The sequence below is a fragment of the Phoca vitulina genome, unplaced genomic scaffold (assembly GCF_004348235.1).
Source record: "Phoca vitulina isolate PV1807 unplaced genomic scaffold, GSC_HSeal_1.0 scaffold13, whole genome shotgun sequence".
Lineage (NCBI taxonomy): Eukaryota > Metazoa > Chordata > Mammalia > Carnivora > Phocidae > Phoca > Phoca vitulina.
Window position 1 is genome coordinate 6,057,469 of NW_022589716.1, and position 15,556 is coordinate 6,073,024.

The window sequence follows — 15,556 nt, forward strand, 5'->3', positions numbered from 1 at the left end:
GAAAACCTTCTGGAAATGGACAGTGGAGATGGTTGTATAACACTGTGAATCTATCTGATGCCACTGAATGGTACACTTAAAAATGGTTAAAATGGTGCTCACTTCGGCAGCACACATACTAAAACTGAAACAACAGAAGACTGGCATGACCCCTGCGCAAGGATGACACACAAATTTGTGAAGCATTCCATATATTTTTTTTTAAATGGTTAAAATGGTAAATTTTGTTATGTGTATTTTAGCACAAAAAAATTCATCAAATAATTTAGAAAGAAAAAAAAGAAAAATATAAAAAGGGGAAGAGAAGAGGATATAGATGAAGCAAGTGTGCCCTGAGTTAACGAGTTAATGACAGATATAACTGAGTGATAGACACACAAAGGCTCACTGCTCTCTGCTTTTGTATATATTTGAATTTTACCACAATGAACATTCATAAACAAGGAAGTCCTTCAGAATGTGCCAAAAGAGAAAAAAGAATTTATCCCCTTACAAAATTTAGCAAGATTGAATACACAAGGTTCAAAGACCTGGGGTGCCTGGTTGGCTCAGATGGAAGAGCATGTGATTCTTGATCTGAGGGTTGTGAGTTTGAGCCCCACTTTGGGTGTAGAAATTATTAAAAAAAAAAAAAAAGTTCAAAAACCTAAACTTAAGACGGAAAACTGTAAAATTCTTGTAAGAAAACACAGGGCAGGGGATGCCTGGCTGGCTCAGCAGGTACAGCATGCAAATCTTGATCACAGGGTCATGAGTTCAAGCCCTGCACTGAGTGCAGAGATTACTTAAAAAAAAAAAAGGGGGGGGGCGCCTGGGTGGCTCAGTCGTTAAGCGTCTGCCTTCGGCTCAGGTCATGATCCCAGGGTCCTGGGATCGAGCCCCACATCAGGCTCCCTGCTCCGCGGGAAGCCTGCTTCTCTCTCTCCCACTCCCCCTGCTTGTGTTCCCTCTCTCGCTGTGTCTGTCTCTGTCAAATAAAAAAAAAAAAAAATAGGGCAAAAGCTTCAATGACATTGGACTTAGCAATGATTTCTTGGATATGACACCAAGAACACAGGCAACAAAAGAGAAAAAAACAAACTGGACTTCATAAAAATTTTTAAATTGTGTGCATCAAAAGACACTATCAACAGAATAAAAAGGCAGCACACAGAAAATACTTACAAATCAAGTATCTGATAAAGGGATTACTATCCAGAATACAGAGAGAACTCCTAAGACTCAACAGCAACAAAAAACAATCTGATGTAAACCTGGTCAAAGGACTTGAATAAACATTTCTCCAAAGATACACCAATGGCTAACAAGCACATGAAAAGATGCTCAACATCACTACCCATTAGGGAAATGCAAATCAAAACTACAATGAGATACCATCTCACACCCACTAGGATGGCTACCATCAAAAAACAAAAACAAAACAAAACAAAACAGAAAATAACAAGTGTTGGCAAGGATGTAGAGAAATTGGAACCCTTGTGCATTGCTGGTGAGACTGTGAAACACCGTGGAAAACAGCATGGTGGTGCCTTAAAAAATTAATCATAGAATTACCATATAATCAATTCCACTTATGTATATACCCAAAACAGGAACTTGAACAAATATTTGTACACCCATGTCCACAGCAGCATTATTCACACTAGCCAAAAGGTAGAAACAACACAAATGACCATCATGGATAAATGGATAAACAAAATGTGATATATAAATTCCACGGACTATTATTCAGCTTTAAAAAGGAAGGAAATTCTAACACATGCTACAACATGGATAAACCATGAGGACATCATGCTAAATGAAACACGCCAGTTACAAAAAGACAAATACCATATGATTCCACTCACATGAGGTACTTAGAGTAGACAAAATCATAGATAGGAAGTAGAATGGTGGTTGCCAGGGGCAGGGGGAAGGAGGGAATGGGAGTTAGTGTTAAATGGGTACGGAGTTTCAGTGTTGCAAGATGAAAAGAGAAACGGAGAAGGATGATTGTGACCATGATTGTGACGGTTGCACATTATGTATGTATTTAATACCATTCAACTGTACAGTTAAAATTATTAACATGGTAAGTTTTATGTGTATTTACCACAATAGAAGGATTAAACAACAACAACAAAGAATGAGTACACAGGAGGAGGCGGGGGAAGACAGGGCTAGGAGGAATTCAAGTGGAAAAAAGGAAATAGGATGGGAATACGTGTTTGGTTACAATATAACCACAGTAATCTTTAGAACAGGGATGAAATGTGTTCTACATTTTATGGTAAAATCTGAAAGAGCAAAATAACTAGCCATTAAACAGAACATTATAAGCCAAAAGTAATCTTAAAAGCACAAGCCATAGAACTCTGAATACAAACGGGACTCTGAGCTCCCTAATAGCCAACGCAAAGAGGGAAACATTATTGACATAGTTCACGGTATACTTTAGACAAAATCAAAGCAGTGGCTTAGGAGAGGCACAGTCACTCCAGGCACTGAACCTGAAGAAATTCTAATTGGCCTCACAGATTTTCTTGGGGACTCCTCAGACAGATCTCAATGCAAGCTGATGGGGCCATGCAAAGTCAGTTTACTAAAAAGCTGGAAGAGGGGCCAGAATTATGCTGCTTCCTAATGATCTGGCTTCACTCAAAGACACTGAGTCTGGAACACTGCCTGGAACATAAGCATTAAAACACCTTCCAGCACAGTCTGATGAATGTTCTTTCTCTCAGTTGAGCTTCGGATGGTATCTGGGAGAAGAATTCAAGATTATCCTTCCTGACAGAAATGAGATGCAACATTCTCTGTTGCTTGCTAAAGGCAGGTCTTGGTGTTTCCAACAGTCACTGTCGCAGGGATGACAAATTAGAATGCCTGTCCAAACCCAACCAGGGCTCAGACTGGAAGAAGGGACCTCATCACCCATGGAGATGAGGCGGCATCAACGTGAGCTGGTAGGGAAGAAGGGCTGGGTAGGCCAGCTTGGGGAAGATCATGAGAGCAGGGGGATACTGAAGACTACTAAGGGAGGACCACGAATGGAGACTTTCTGAGTGATAGTGCAGTCTTCTGAAAGGTGCAACCCAAGCCCACAGCCAAACACAACAAGCTGCTCAAAGAATCAAGTTTTTGGGAAATGTAGAAATAAATGAGATTTTAAGTTTTAAAAAAACAAAAATGTTCCAGAATAGTGTTTTACAGAAAAAGATGTTTACACATAACAGAAAATGGATACAAAACAGTATGATCCCATTATAAAGAGAGGGAACAAGAGAATGAGCAAGAATGAAGCCTGCTAGTGGTCACCACTGTGATTATAGATAAAAACTGTGCATGTGCACCCCTGCCTATTAATTGTTCTTCAACACGGACAACTGGTATTAAAAACAAAAACAAAAACAAAAAACACCTCTAACTCCTCGAGAAATTTAGAAATATAGTATTGCAGCAAAAAAATATAAATAGTGATATCACTGAGAATGAAATCTTAATTATGACATCATTTAAAAATAAGGGGAACTGTCTAAAAACAAGAGCCAGTTATGTACTTGGCAAAACTATAATATCCGACTGACTGATGCTGATGGGATTCAGTGTGAAACATTTAAGTACTGGCATCGTGCTCTGGTTTTAGGTGCGCTTATATGGAGCCATGGCTCATGGTTCCGTAGACCAGCAGCAGCAGCCTGAGAACTTGCTTGAAATTCAAATTCCAAGGCCTATCTCTGACCTACAGAGTCAGAGACTCTAGTGAAGTAGGATTAAAACAAGGTGATTCTAATTCACACTAAAGCCTGAGAACCACTGGTATGAATAATGTCTCATGTGTCTAGCGAGGAGAATATGTTTCTTGCTCAAATCCCTTTCTGTTATTTTAACCTGAACTCCTGAACAAACACTAATCTATTCAATTGTGAAATAAACTGGAAGAGAATTTAAAGATATTTTTTAAGTTAGGTAGAATTCTGGAATTGCTTATTTTGATACAACGTACCAACCACTGCTGTGGAGTGACCTGAAGAAAATCAAATCTAGTTTGTAAAGAATCAACATATTTGGAATTTCAATATATCTAAATACCATCTAAGATTTGCAAATACTCTAAAGTTAACAGCACAGGGGCACCTGCGTGGCTCAGTCGTTAAGCGTCTGCCTTCGGCTCGGGTCATGATCTCAGGGTCCTGGGATCGAGACCCGCGTCGGGCTCTCTGCTCCATAGGAAGCCTGCTTCTCCCTCTCCCACTCCCCTTGCTTGTGTTTCCTCTCTCTCTGTGTCTCTCTCTGTCAAATAAATAAATAAAATCTTAAAAATAAATAAATAAAGTTAACAGCACAAATATGACTATTACAACTACCACATTTACGTTAACTGATTATTTTAGTCTCTCTTATTTCTGACTGACATTAACAGGTTTAAAATAGAAGAGGTTCAACAAAATTTTATTTATTTATTTTTTTAAAAGATTTTATTTATTTATTTGACAGAGACAGAGATAGCGAGAACAGGAACACAAGCAGCGGGAGTGGGAGAGGGAGAGCAGGCTTCCCGCTGAGCAGGGAGCCCGATGCGGGGCTCAATCCCAGGACCCTGGGATCATGACCCGAGCCGAAGGCAGACGCTCAACAACTGAGCCACTCAGGCGCCCGAGGTTCAACAAAATTTTAATTTCAAAAGGGATATATCAGTCATTATAGCTCCAAACTTAAGACTGCTGCTTGAGACATAAAGACTATTAAAATACTAGATCCTCTTTCACAAAATTGTGACTGAAATTTTTAAAATAATTTATAATTGGTTATTAATATGAAATACCATTCTTGGGGCACCTGGGTGGCTCAGTCGGTTAAGCATCTGCCTTCCGCTCAGGTCATGATCTCAGATCTCAGATATCTCATGATCTCCTGGGATGGAGCCCTACATCTGGCTCAGCGGGGAGCTGGCTTCTCCCTTTGCCCCTCCCCTCCTCGTGCGCACAATCTCTCTCTCAAATAAATTAAAAGTTTAAAAAAAATATGAAATACTCTTCTCCCTGATTATGTGGAATTACAATGAACTTCACTAAACTTCCAATGCAGGAACAAATGGTTAGCACAACACCTTACATATTTGATACAAATGCTAAATATCAAATAAATCCGTGGTTTCCAAATGTTTTTTGATTTGCATCCCCAACAAGAATTTGAGTATATGTCCTAATATATGCATATTCATATATATGTATGTACCACTGTAATATAGTATACATTATAAAATAATCTAATAAAAATTAAGTAAAGCTAAAATAAAAACAAAGATCAGTTTTGATTTTATTTCCCTGAGACCTCCATGCACTCTTGATGGATGCACACCCCCCGTCTTTGGACTCCACTGTAAAGCTCAGGAATGGCCCAGCACCCCCACAAGCGTCCTCAGGCAGCGCCCCTGCCCACTGCTGTCTCCTTCCTGAGTTCCACATCTCTGACTTGGATCTGTGATGCTGGCTTCTTCCCTTCACCCCGTCACCTTCTTCTGCTACCTCTCACCTGCCAATGGGCAACAGGAGAAGACTGTGAGGCCAGGAGGTGCGAGACGAGCATAAAAGCATGGACTCTATTGTCAAGCAAACCTGGGTTTGCACCTGGGCTCTGCCTCTAACTCAGGAGGTGACCCAGGACCAGTCAGGTAACATCTGTAAAACTCATCATTAAAGGGGGGGGAGGGGTGACAATAATATCTCACCTGGTTACTATGATGATTAAGTGAGATAAGCTATTATTAGAGCACCTAGCACAGTACACCTAGACAGCACAGGTGTTCAATAAATATTTTACCCACTACTTCAGGTGGCAAAAAAAAAAAAAAGCCACCTGGACTTTGTTTCATCAGCCAACTCAGGAAGGAGTTACAGTGGAAGTACCTCAGGCGGTAGAGTCTGGCAGATCTGGTTTGAAGGCCTAATCCACTACTTACAAGCTGGGTGACCCTGGAAACCCAGCTTCGCTCTAAGGGGCAGTCTTTTCATCTGTTCAAATGGAAGTGATAACATAAACCGTATACAAAATACCTGTGAGAGCCAATATAACTAACCATGGCCACAGCAAAGGGCTACCAATGGTGAGAGTAAACAAACAGCACATAAACCTAAGTGTAATTCCAGGGTCCTCAGGACACATTCATGTGCATGGCTAGATAACTAAAAGAGTAAGCCTCCCTAAAGTCTGCCACCAAACATTAATAAATGCATGAGTACTGAACCCCACAGGCATGGTTTGCTTCCCAACTGGACAGTTTACTTGCTCATATATGACCTCAGGCAATTCATCATCTTTCTGCCCCCATCTTTTAGTCATAAACTAGGAGTAGACTTTATATCCACCTCACAACAGTAAACTAGTCTAGATGATGGGGATCGGGGGCGGCCACACCAATGATTATAAAGCACGTGGAGACCTCAGGAGAGGTGCTGTTTTTGCGCAACAGCAAAAGAAAGGAGAGAGCTCTCAAATACCAGATTAGTTCATAATAAATGAGAAGTAATTCTTTCAATCTATGACCAAAAGAATGACTATGAAAATACATTTATATATATATTTTGTTTTTTACATCACGTGCCTACTGGGAATGCTGCAAATGTGTAAAACACCTAAAACCCAAACTATATTAACATACTTAAAAAGATACAGGTCACATGGGCCCAGGTGGCTCAGTCAGTTGAGCAGCTGACTCTTGTATCAGCTCAGGTTTTGATCTCAGGGTCATGAGTTCAAGCCCCCAGTTGGGCTCCACCATAGAAAAAAAATACAGGTCAGATGGTAACTACTCTTGTCGTGAGCATAATGTACAGAGCAGTTGAATCACTGTTGTACATCTGAAAATAATGTAACATTGGAGTGTAACAACTACACTCCAAAAAATTTTTTAAATGGCACCACAAAAAAGGAATAAAAAAGAAAAAGTTCATCCGTTAAGCATCACTCAGGAACACTAACCCGACATTCTTGACCCTAGCTTCAATCATTAGCAAGATATCCTGAGACAGCAGCACACCAATAAGACACCCTATAACCAAACTCCAAAAGAGATCTGGTCAGATAAAACACACACAAAACTAACATCATTAAGGAAAACTTTCCTAGGTCTTCTTCACAAGAATTACTACAAAATCCCCAGAAAGAGTTTAATCACGCAGCTTTGTCACCACAGAAGGTGGGAGAGCAAGTAGCAACGAAGGGGAACTCCTGGAGCCCCCGCAGGGACCCTCCGCCCCCTCCGGCCAACAGCCTTTCCACCTGTGCAACTTTGCGCTTCAAACCGTACAGGCTCCCTGCAACTCGTGCCACCGTGACATTATAATCCCCTATGATATATTGAGGTAACAAACACAAGGCAACACACCAAACGTGAGTGAGCAAAGTTTGGGCTTGCGCAAAACTAGAAGCCAAGCAAAACCCAGCAAAGCAGCTACGTGTTGCCTCAAAACCAGACAGCCCAAAAGCGGCAGGAGTGGACAGCATGCTCTCCCCCGCACTCTGGAAAACCCAGACAGCTCCAAAGCAGGTTCTAGAAGCGGCGGCTTCCCGGGGACGCCGGGCCAGGGGCCGCCGCGGCGCGACCCCGTCTCCCGGCAGTGGTCACCCGGGGCCAGAAGCTGGGTGGGGACACGAGGGCGCCGGCGGGGGCGCGGCCGGGGTGGGGGTGGGGACGCGGCGGCCCGGCCCCCTCTCTGGGCTGCGTGCGGTCTCCCGGCCCGCACGGCTGCTGGACAGCGCCCACGCCCGCGCGCCCGTGTCCCCGGCGGCCCCCACCCCCGACCTCCCGGGGCCGCGCGGCCGGAGGCCCGAGCCGGGGCCCGCGGACAGGCGCCGTGGGGACACGCGCGGCGGTACCTGTGGCGGCAGCAGCTCCCAGGCGGCGGCGGCGGCGCTGGCGGCGGCGGCGGCGGCGGAGGCGGTGGAGGCAGCGGCGGCAGCGGCGAGGGCGGGGCGCGGCGTGCGCGCTCCCGGCCCGCGGTCCGGTGCGTGGTGCCCGCCCTCTCTCTCCCGGCCGCCCGGCGCCGGCGCAGCTCTCCGCCCCTTCACCTCTCACCTCCTACCTTTCCCCTCCCGCCCTCACCGCCCCCCGCACGTGCTCCAGCGGCGCGCACATGCGTAGTCGAGCCCCGCCCGTGGCTCCCGCTCGCCCCCTGGCGGACGCCCGCCACGCCACCCGGAGGGAGGGAGAGGTGGCGGTCCTGGGAGGGGCGGGGCTTGAAGATGGGGCAGGGCCCTGTGGACCGCACCGGGACTTGACAGCACCTCCCGGAGAATTACCAAGAACGTGCGCAAGATGCCTAGGTCCCCGTTTAAAACAGCAAAAAATTAAAAACAACAATACAGATGCACAACAAATACAGATGGATCGAATAAATTCTGTCCATTTCCCTACAGCCTTTTTTTTTTAAAGATTTATTTGAGAGAGAGAGCACAAGAGGGGGGAGGGTCAGAGGGAGAAGCAGACTCCCCACTGAGCGGGGAGCCCGATGTGGGACTCGATCCCGGGACTCCAGGATCATGACCTGAGCCGAAGGCAGTCGCCCAACCAACTGAGCCACCCAGGCACCCTCCCTACAGCCTTTCTAAAGGACAAGTTTTATGAATACTTACTGATGTTGAAATCTGTTCCTGAAAGATGGTTCAAAATGAACTGTAGAGTACGATCTCATTTTTATTGAAAGCCATCCACAGAGAAGGAAGGGTCTGGTGCTGCTGATGTGTAGTGGGTGGATATATCTGGGTTGCAGATTTAGGGTTTTGGGTTTTTCCATTCTCCGACGGGCATTTAACCATTTTACACGGACTGTGTCTTTGTTGGAATCGCATAGCTGCATCCACTGAGCGTTTACTCTGTGCCGGGTGCTGAGCTGAGCACTTATCTGAGCATCCCGAAAACCCCGAGGGAGGTCTCCTTACTGGGTCTCATACAAGGGGAACGGAGGGGGGCTTCACCCGCTGTGGGGACACGGGTCCCGGCCCGCCCAGCGCTGGCCAACCCGGGATGCTACGCGCTGAGACTGCCCGGGGTCCGCACTCAGGGACCTCGATCGCAATCCCCTCGCCCTCAAGGGACCGGGCCTCGAGTGTCAGGGATCAGCCCCGCCCCAACCCCGCTGCCCTGGGCACACTCAGCTCAGCCGCACCCACCCCAGGCAGACCCTGCTCCTGCCCTCAGAGGCCGCAGCTCTGGGATGGCATAAGGTGTAGACATAGCCACAACTCGAGGTGGGACTCAGAAGCGGCCCTTCTGCCGGTCCAGCCCCCTGCTCCCTTCTAAGCCTTCTTCAAAGAGACATACCCCCTCCTTCACACCCATTCATTTCCACTGGACTCAGGACCACCTCTCCAAGGCCACCAGTGTCTTGACTCCCTCCCTGCCCACCACACTATTGTCAGAGGGAAATTAAACAATAGTGGGGACAACTGGCCTTGGTCTAAAGTGGCCTTTAAGATTTTGCCCTGTATTCAGGATTGGCTTCTGGTTTCAGATGGGACTTTGGAAAGGGCACCTGGGGAGAGTACTAGAGTAAAGTCATTACAGTTGATTATTTCCTTGTTCCCTTCTTGGTGAGTGGTCGGATCATACACACAGCCCTGCCCTCTGTCGAGCAACTGTGGTGTCTCCCTGGAGGGTGAGTGCACTGCCCTCTCCATTGGCAACTTTGGCCACCTGTCTGGCTTTGGCCAACAGAGTGTGAGTGAACATGACCTGCATGGGCCTGGCAGAAGCTCTGAGAGCCACTGGCTGAGAGAATGAGCCTCTCATTCTCTCCCTTAGCCAGGGGGACAGCAGTGCCACATTGGGACTGCTCCTTCCAGCTGGGTCCCAGAATGAGAGGTCATGGAGTGGAATGGAAGCAATGACCCACAGTTCCAAACATGTAACTTAAATGAAGAATATGTCTGTGCATTTAAGTCACTGGGATTTGGAGGCTGCTTGTTACTACAGAAGAGTTGTTAAGTGGTGGAATCAGGGTCCTAGCCTTGGTTTTTTAAAATAAACTTTACCTGTTTTAAGCGTTCAATGATTTCCAGTATACGCGAAGTGCAACCATCACCACATTCTAACCTTAGAACATTTTCATCCGGCCAAAAAGAAACCTACTGGAGTCATTTCCCATTCTCACAGCCAGTCCCATGGAATAGTGTGCTATCAGATCTTTTGTGTCTGGCATGGTGTTTTTGAGGTTTATCCATGTTGTAGCATGTTGCAGCACTTCATTCCTTTTAATTGCCAAATAGCATTCCACTGTAGAGCTGTACCGCTTATTGTCTGTCTATCCATTCATCAGTTAATGGATATTTTGTTTCCACTTCTGGGCCATTATGAATAACACTGCTGTGAACATCCACATACAAGTGTTTATGCTTTCATTTTTCTTGGGTATATACATGGGAATTGAATGGCTGAGTCATATGGTAAATCTATGTTAAGAAACTTCCAAACAGGAGCGCCTGGGTGGCTCAGTCGTTAAGCGTCTGCCTTCGGCTCAGGTCATGATGCTGGGGTCCTGGGGTCGGGCTCCTTGCTCAGCAGGGAGCCTGCTTCTTCCTGTCCTCCCTGCTCATGCTCTCTCTTGTTATCTCTCTCTCTTTCTCTCAAATAAATAAATAAATAAAATCTTAAAAACAAACAACCAACTGCCAAACTGTTTTCCAAGGTGGCTGCACCATTTTACATTCCCACCAGCAATACCTGAGGGCCCCAATTTCTCCATCTCCTTGCTAACCCTTGAAATTGTCAATCTTTTCACTACAGCCATTTTAGTGATTACACAGTGGCATCTCATGGTGGTTTTTATTTGTATTTCCCTAGTGGGTAATGATATTGAACATATTTTTATGTGCCTGTTGGTCATCCCCATGTCTGCTTGGGTGCGATGTTTGTTCAAATCTTTGCCTATTATTTTTTTTTAAAAGATTTTATTTATTTATTTGACCGAGAGAGACACAGAGAGAAAGGGAACACAAGCTGGGGGAGTGGGAGAGGGAGAAGCAGGCCTCTTGAGGAGCAGGGCGCCCGATGCGGGGCTCGATCCCAGGACCCTGGGATTATGACCTGAGCCGAAGGCAGACGCTTAATGACTGAGCCACCCAGGTGCCCCTCTTTTGCCTATTATTTAACTGGGTTGTCTTCTTAATGAGGTGTAAGTTTTTTATATATTCTGGACACAAGTCTCTTACGGTATATATGATTTACAAATAATTTTGTAAAAAAATAGAATGATAACTATTTCAAAAATAAAGTACTAAAACTGGCACAACAAAGAAAAGTTATCATATATAAAGACCAATACCAAAGAAGTATTTTTAAACTACCTCCAAAAAATTACTTGACCTTGACCAATGCAAGTCCTAATTCGGGAAAAAATACACTAAGAATTTCAGTGCATACAAAAGGTAGCAAATTCCTCAACATGGTTTATGAGGCATATATTGCTCTTTTTAAAAAAAAAAGATTTATTTATTGATTTAAGAGAGAGAGAGTATGGAAGGGGAAGAGAGAGAGAATCCTCAAGCAGACTGCCTGCCGAGTGCAGAGCCTAACGTGGGGCTCAAACCCAGGACCCTGAAGATCATGACCTGAGTCAAAACCAAGAGTCAGATGCTCAACCGACTGAGCCACCTAGGTACCCTGAAGCATATATTGTTCTAATGCTCAAACACAGCCAAGCTAACGGATAAGCAAAAAATTATAGTTCATGTTTGCTTACAAATACAGATTGCACAGTATCTCAATAATATTAATTTAAAAATCTTAGCAAGGGGCGCCTGGGTGGATCAGTCGTTAAGCGTCTGCCTTTGGCTCAGGTCATGATCCCAGGGTCCTGGTATCGAGCCCCGCATTAGGCTCCCTACTTGGCGGGAAACCTGCTTCTCCCTCTCCCACTCCCCCTACTTGTGTTCCCTTTCTCGCTGTGTCTCTCTCTGTCAAATAAATAAATAAAATAAAAAATAAAATAAAAATAAAAAAATAAAAATCTCAGCAAGCCTAACATAAACAGCAGGTTATAGAAACTACAACAAATACCAGCAAGAAAAAGCTGTAAAAGGAATTTAGGGCTCACACAACAGAGAGATGCTCAACACATCCACAGGATAAATAGTGCCGTTACCTCAGTGAGGCTGAGAAAGTACAGAGTTCACTAATGATTACTGGTTAAACGCTAAGGGCGGGGGGGCAGGAGATTGAGGAGGAGCATTTCTTTTTCCTTTCCCTTCCCAAGGTTATTTCACTGACTTGATAATTTATGTATTTTAAAAATTAAGAATTACTATAAAAATGCTTCCTATTCCCGGGGCGCCTGGGTGGCTCAGTCGTTAAGTGTCTGCCTTCGGCTCAGGTCATGATCCCGGGGTCCTGGGATCAAGCCCCGCATTGGGCTCCCTGCTCTGCGGGAAGCCTGCCTTTCCCTCTCCCACTCCCCCTGCTTGTGTTCCTGTTCTCGCTGTGTCTCTCTGTCAAATAAATAAATAAAATCTTAAAAAAAAAAAAAGCTTCCTATTCCCTTAAAAACAGAAATTAAGACAACAAATACCTTCACATCACTCTTAACAAATTTCAAAATGCTGACTAAAGTTATTCAGGGGAAATAAACCACTGGAGCTATGTCAAACTAAAAAAACTTTTGCATAGCAAAGAAAACCATTAACAAAATGAAAAAACAACTGACTGAATAGAAGAAATTTTTGCAAATAATATATGTGATTAGGAGTTAATATCTAAAATACATTAAAAAAACTCCTACAACTCAACACCACAAAAAAAGTCCAATTAAAAAATGGGCAGAGGACCTTGAATAGACATTTTTCAAAGACACCCAGATGGCCAACAGACTCATGAAAAGATGCTCAACATCACTCACCATCAAGGAAATGCAAATCAAAACCACAATGAGGTATCACTTCACACCTGTCAGAATGGCTAGAATCAAAAACACAAGAAATAACAAGTATTGGGGAAGATATGGAGAAAAAAGGAACTCTCAGGCACTCTTGATGGGAAGGTAAATTGGTGCAGCCACCACGGAAAACAATATGGAGGTTCCTCAAAAAATTAAAAATAGAAACACTATAACACTATATGACCCAGTAATTCTACTTGTGGGTATTTACCCAAAGAAACCAAAAACTCTAATTTAAAAAGATAATGCACCCCTATGTTTATTGCCGAGATATGGAAGCAATTCAAGTGTCCATCGATAGATGAATGGACAAAGATGTCTTTCTTTCTCTCTCTCTCTCTCTCTCTCTCTCTCTCTCTCACACACACACACACACACACACACACACACACACACGCTGGAATATTACTCAGCTATAAAAAAGAATGAACTGGGGCGCCTGGGTGGCTCAGATGGTTAAGCATCTGCCTTCGGCTCAGGTCATGATTTCAGGATCCTGGGATTGAGCCCCACGTCAGGCTCCCTGCTCAGTGGGAAGCCTGCTTCTCCCTCTCCTTCTCCTGCTCCCCTTGCTTGTGCTCTCTCACTCTCTGTTGAATAAATAAATAAAATCTTAAAAAAAAAATGAACTACTGCCATTGGTGACAACACGGATGGACCTAGAGGGTACTATGCTAAGTGAAATACGTCAGAGAAAGACAAATACCATATGATTTCACTTATATGTGGAAACTAAAAATAAACAAAAAACAGAAACAGATTCATAAATCCAGAGAACTGGTGGTTGCCAGAGGGGAAGGGGGCAGGGGGATGGGCAAAATAGGTGAAGGGGATCAGGAAGTACAACTTCCAGTTATGAAATAAGCAAGTCACAGGGTGCAAAATACAGCATGAGAAATTTAGTCAATAATAGTGTAATAACTTTGTATGGTGACAGATGAGAATTACCATTACTTGTATGGTGGTATTTCATAATGTATGTAACTGTCGAATCACTATGTTTTACACCTGAAACTAATAATGTAAGTTAACTATACTTCTATAAAAAAATTTTCCCTATTTAAAGGAAAATAAGCAAGGTTGGCATTATTTGTAGATGTTAATATCTGAAAAAGGAAAACAAGAAAAAATATCTAAAAATTCAGGAATCTCAATTAGAAAATTATTAGAATAGTTTAGAAAAACTGTAGAATAAGTTAATACATTTCAAAAAGTCAACTACATCCCTATGTCAAAGACACCACAGAAAAATCCACAAAATCGGGGGCGCTTGGGTGGCTCAGTTGGTAGGCGTCCAGCTCTTAATCTCAGCTCAGGTCATGATCTCGGGGTCATGGGTTCAAGCCCTGTGTTGGGCTCCACACTGGGTGTGGAACCTACTTTAAAAAAAAAAAAATTCCACAAAACCAGATTTCTTTTCCAATAAAATAAAAAAACATTTAACAACAGGGTATTAATTTCTTCACTAGTTTTTTAAATAAAATTACACAACTACAATTTAAAAAACGAGAGCAAAACATCCTTGAAGGATACTTTACAGAGCTTGATAATGTGCTGGTGAAATTCATCTGGATAAATAAGCAGGCAGATATCCTTTTAATACAAGCTCTTGAGAGCAGACATATACTAACCTTTCAATACCTACTAAGAACAAATTTCAAAAAAGCTCAATTTTAAGAACTTTACATATAAATAAACCCAAACTACATAACAAGAAAGGATCACTACTTTTCAGTAAATACTGTTGGGCTATTTAGTTAGTTACTAGCACGAAGACAAATTACAATACTGTAGCAAATTCTAAATAAGTTAATTTGAGGGGCACCTGGGTGGCTCAGTCGGTTGAGCATCTGCCTTCGGCTCAGGTCATGATCCCAGGTCCTGGGATCGAGCCCCACATTGGGCTCCTTGCTCAGCGGGGAGCCTGCTTCTCCCTCTGCCTGCCGTTAACCCTGCTTGGGTACTCTCTCTCTGTCAAATAAATAAAATCTTTTAAAAAAAGCAAAAACAAACAGTATTGCCTCCATAATTTCTTCCCCAATTCTCTGCTCCCTCAACAAAACAAAAGCAAAAGTGATGAGGAAATAATCACTCTTTCCTGTGACCATCAGCCTGTCACCGTCCATTACATGTGCTGTAATCATCGTCTTCTCCACTGTGTCACAATACTTAAGTGCCTGTTGCTTAGCCCCCATCAGAGCACCTCTTAATGGCCCCTTATATAAAACAGGTGGTCCACAAATATTTCTTGAACTAATGCATATCAGAATAGAAAACAAATCTTTCTGAAGATAAAATGCTTTTTAAAGTAGAAAAACATATACATAAACAGATGATAAAATCCTTTCCAAAATATTACAAAGAATGGATAAAACAAGGTTGACCCCAGGTTCTAATTGATAAGTGATTAAGGGTGAGGAATACATTCTCCACACATGGGAAAATAGAGAGAAAATCATATCTTCGTCATTAATGTCCGTTTTCCCACAACTCTGCACAACTATTAAATTAGTAAAAGATAAGTTAAATCCAACATTGGTGGAGGAAAACTTATAGATCACTGTTAACTGGCTCCATCATTCTGAAGAACAATCTGATACCATATGAGGGCCAGTCCATGTTTTGTTTTGTTTTTTTAATTAAGTAGG

At 43.4% G+C, this 15,556-nt stretch overlaps 1 protein-coding gene and 1 non-coding gene across 3 annotated transcripts in view; one reads left to right on the forward strand and one right to left on the reverse strand.

Annotated features, from left to right (window-relative positions):
- Window positions 1-7,939, reverse strand: part of SCAP (SREBF chaperone) — a 68,623-nt gene extending 60,684 nt beyond the window's left edge. The window contains exon 1 of one of the 2 annotated variants that reach the window (XM_032412621.1): window positions 7,858-7,939. The gene's annotated coding sequence lies outside the window, so the exon portion shown is untranslated. Of the gene's footprint in view, window positions 1-5,514; window positions 6,585-7,857 lie in introns of those variants that run through there. The other variant, XM_032412623.1, reaches the window with a different exon arrangement.
- Window positions 95-197, forward strand: LOC116637261. The gene has a single exon (XR_004300445.1). It is a non-coding gene; the product is annotated as a U6 spliceosomal RNA (small nuclear RNA).
- Window positions 7,940-15,556: the final 7,617 nt, after the last annotated feature.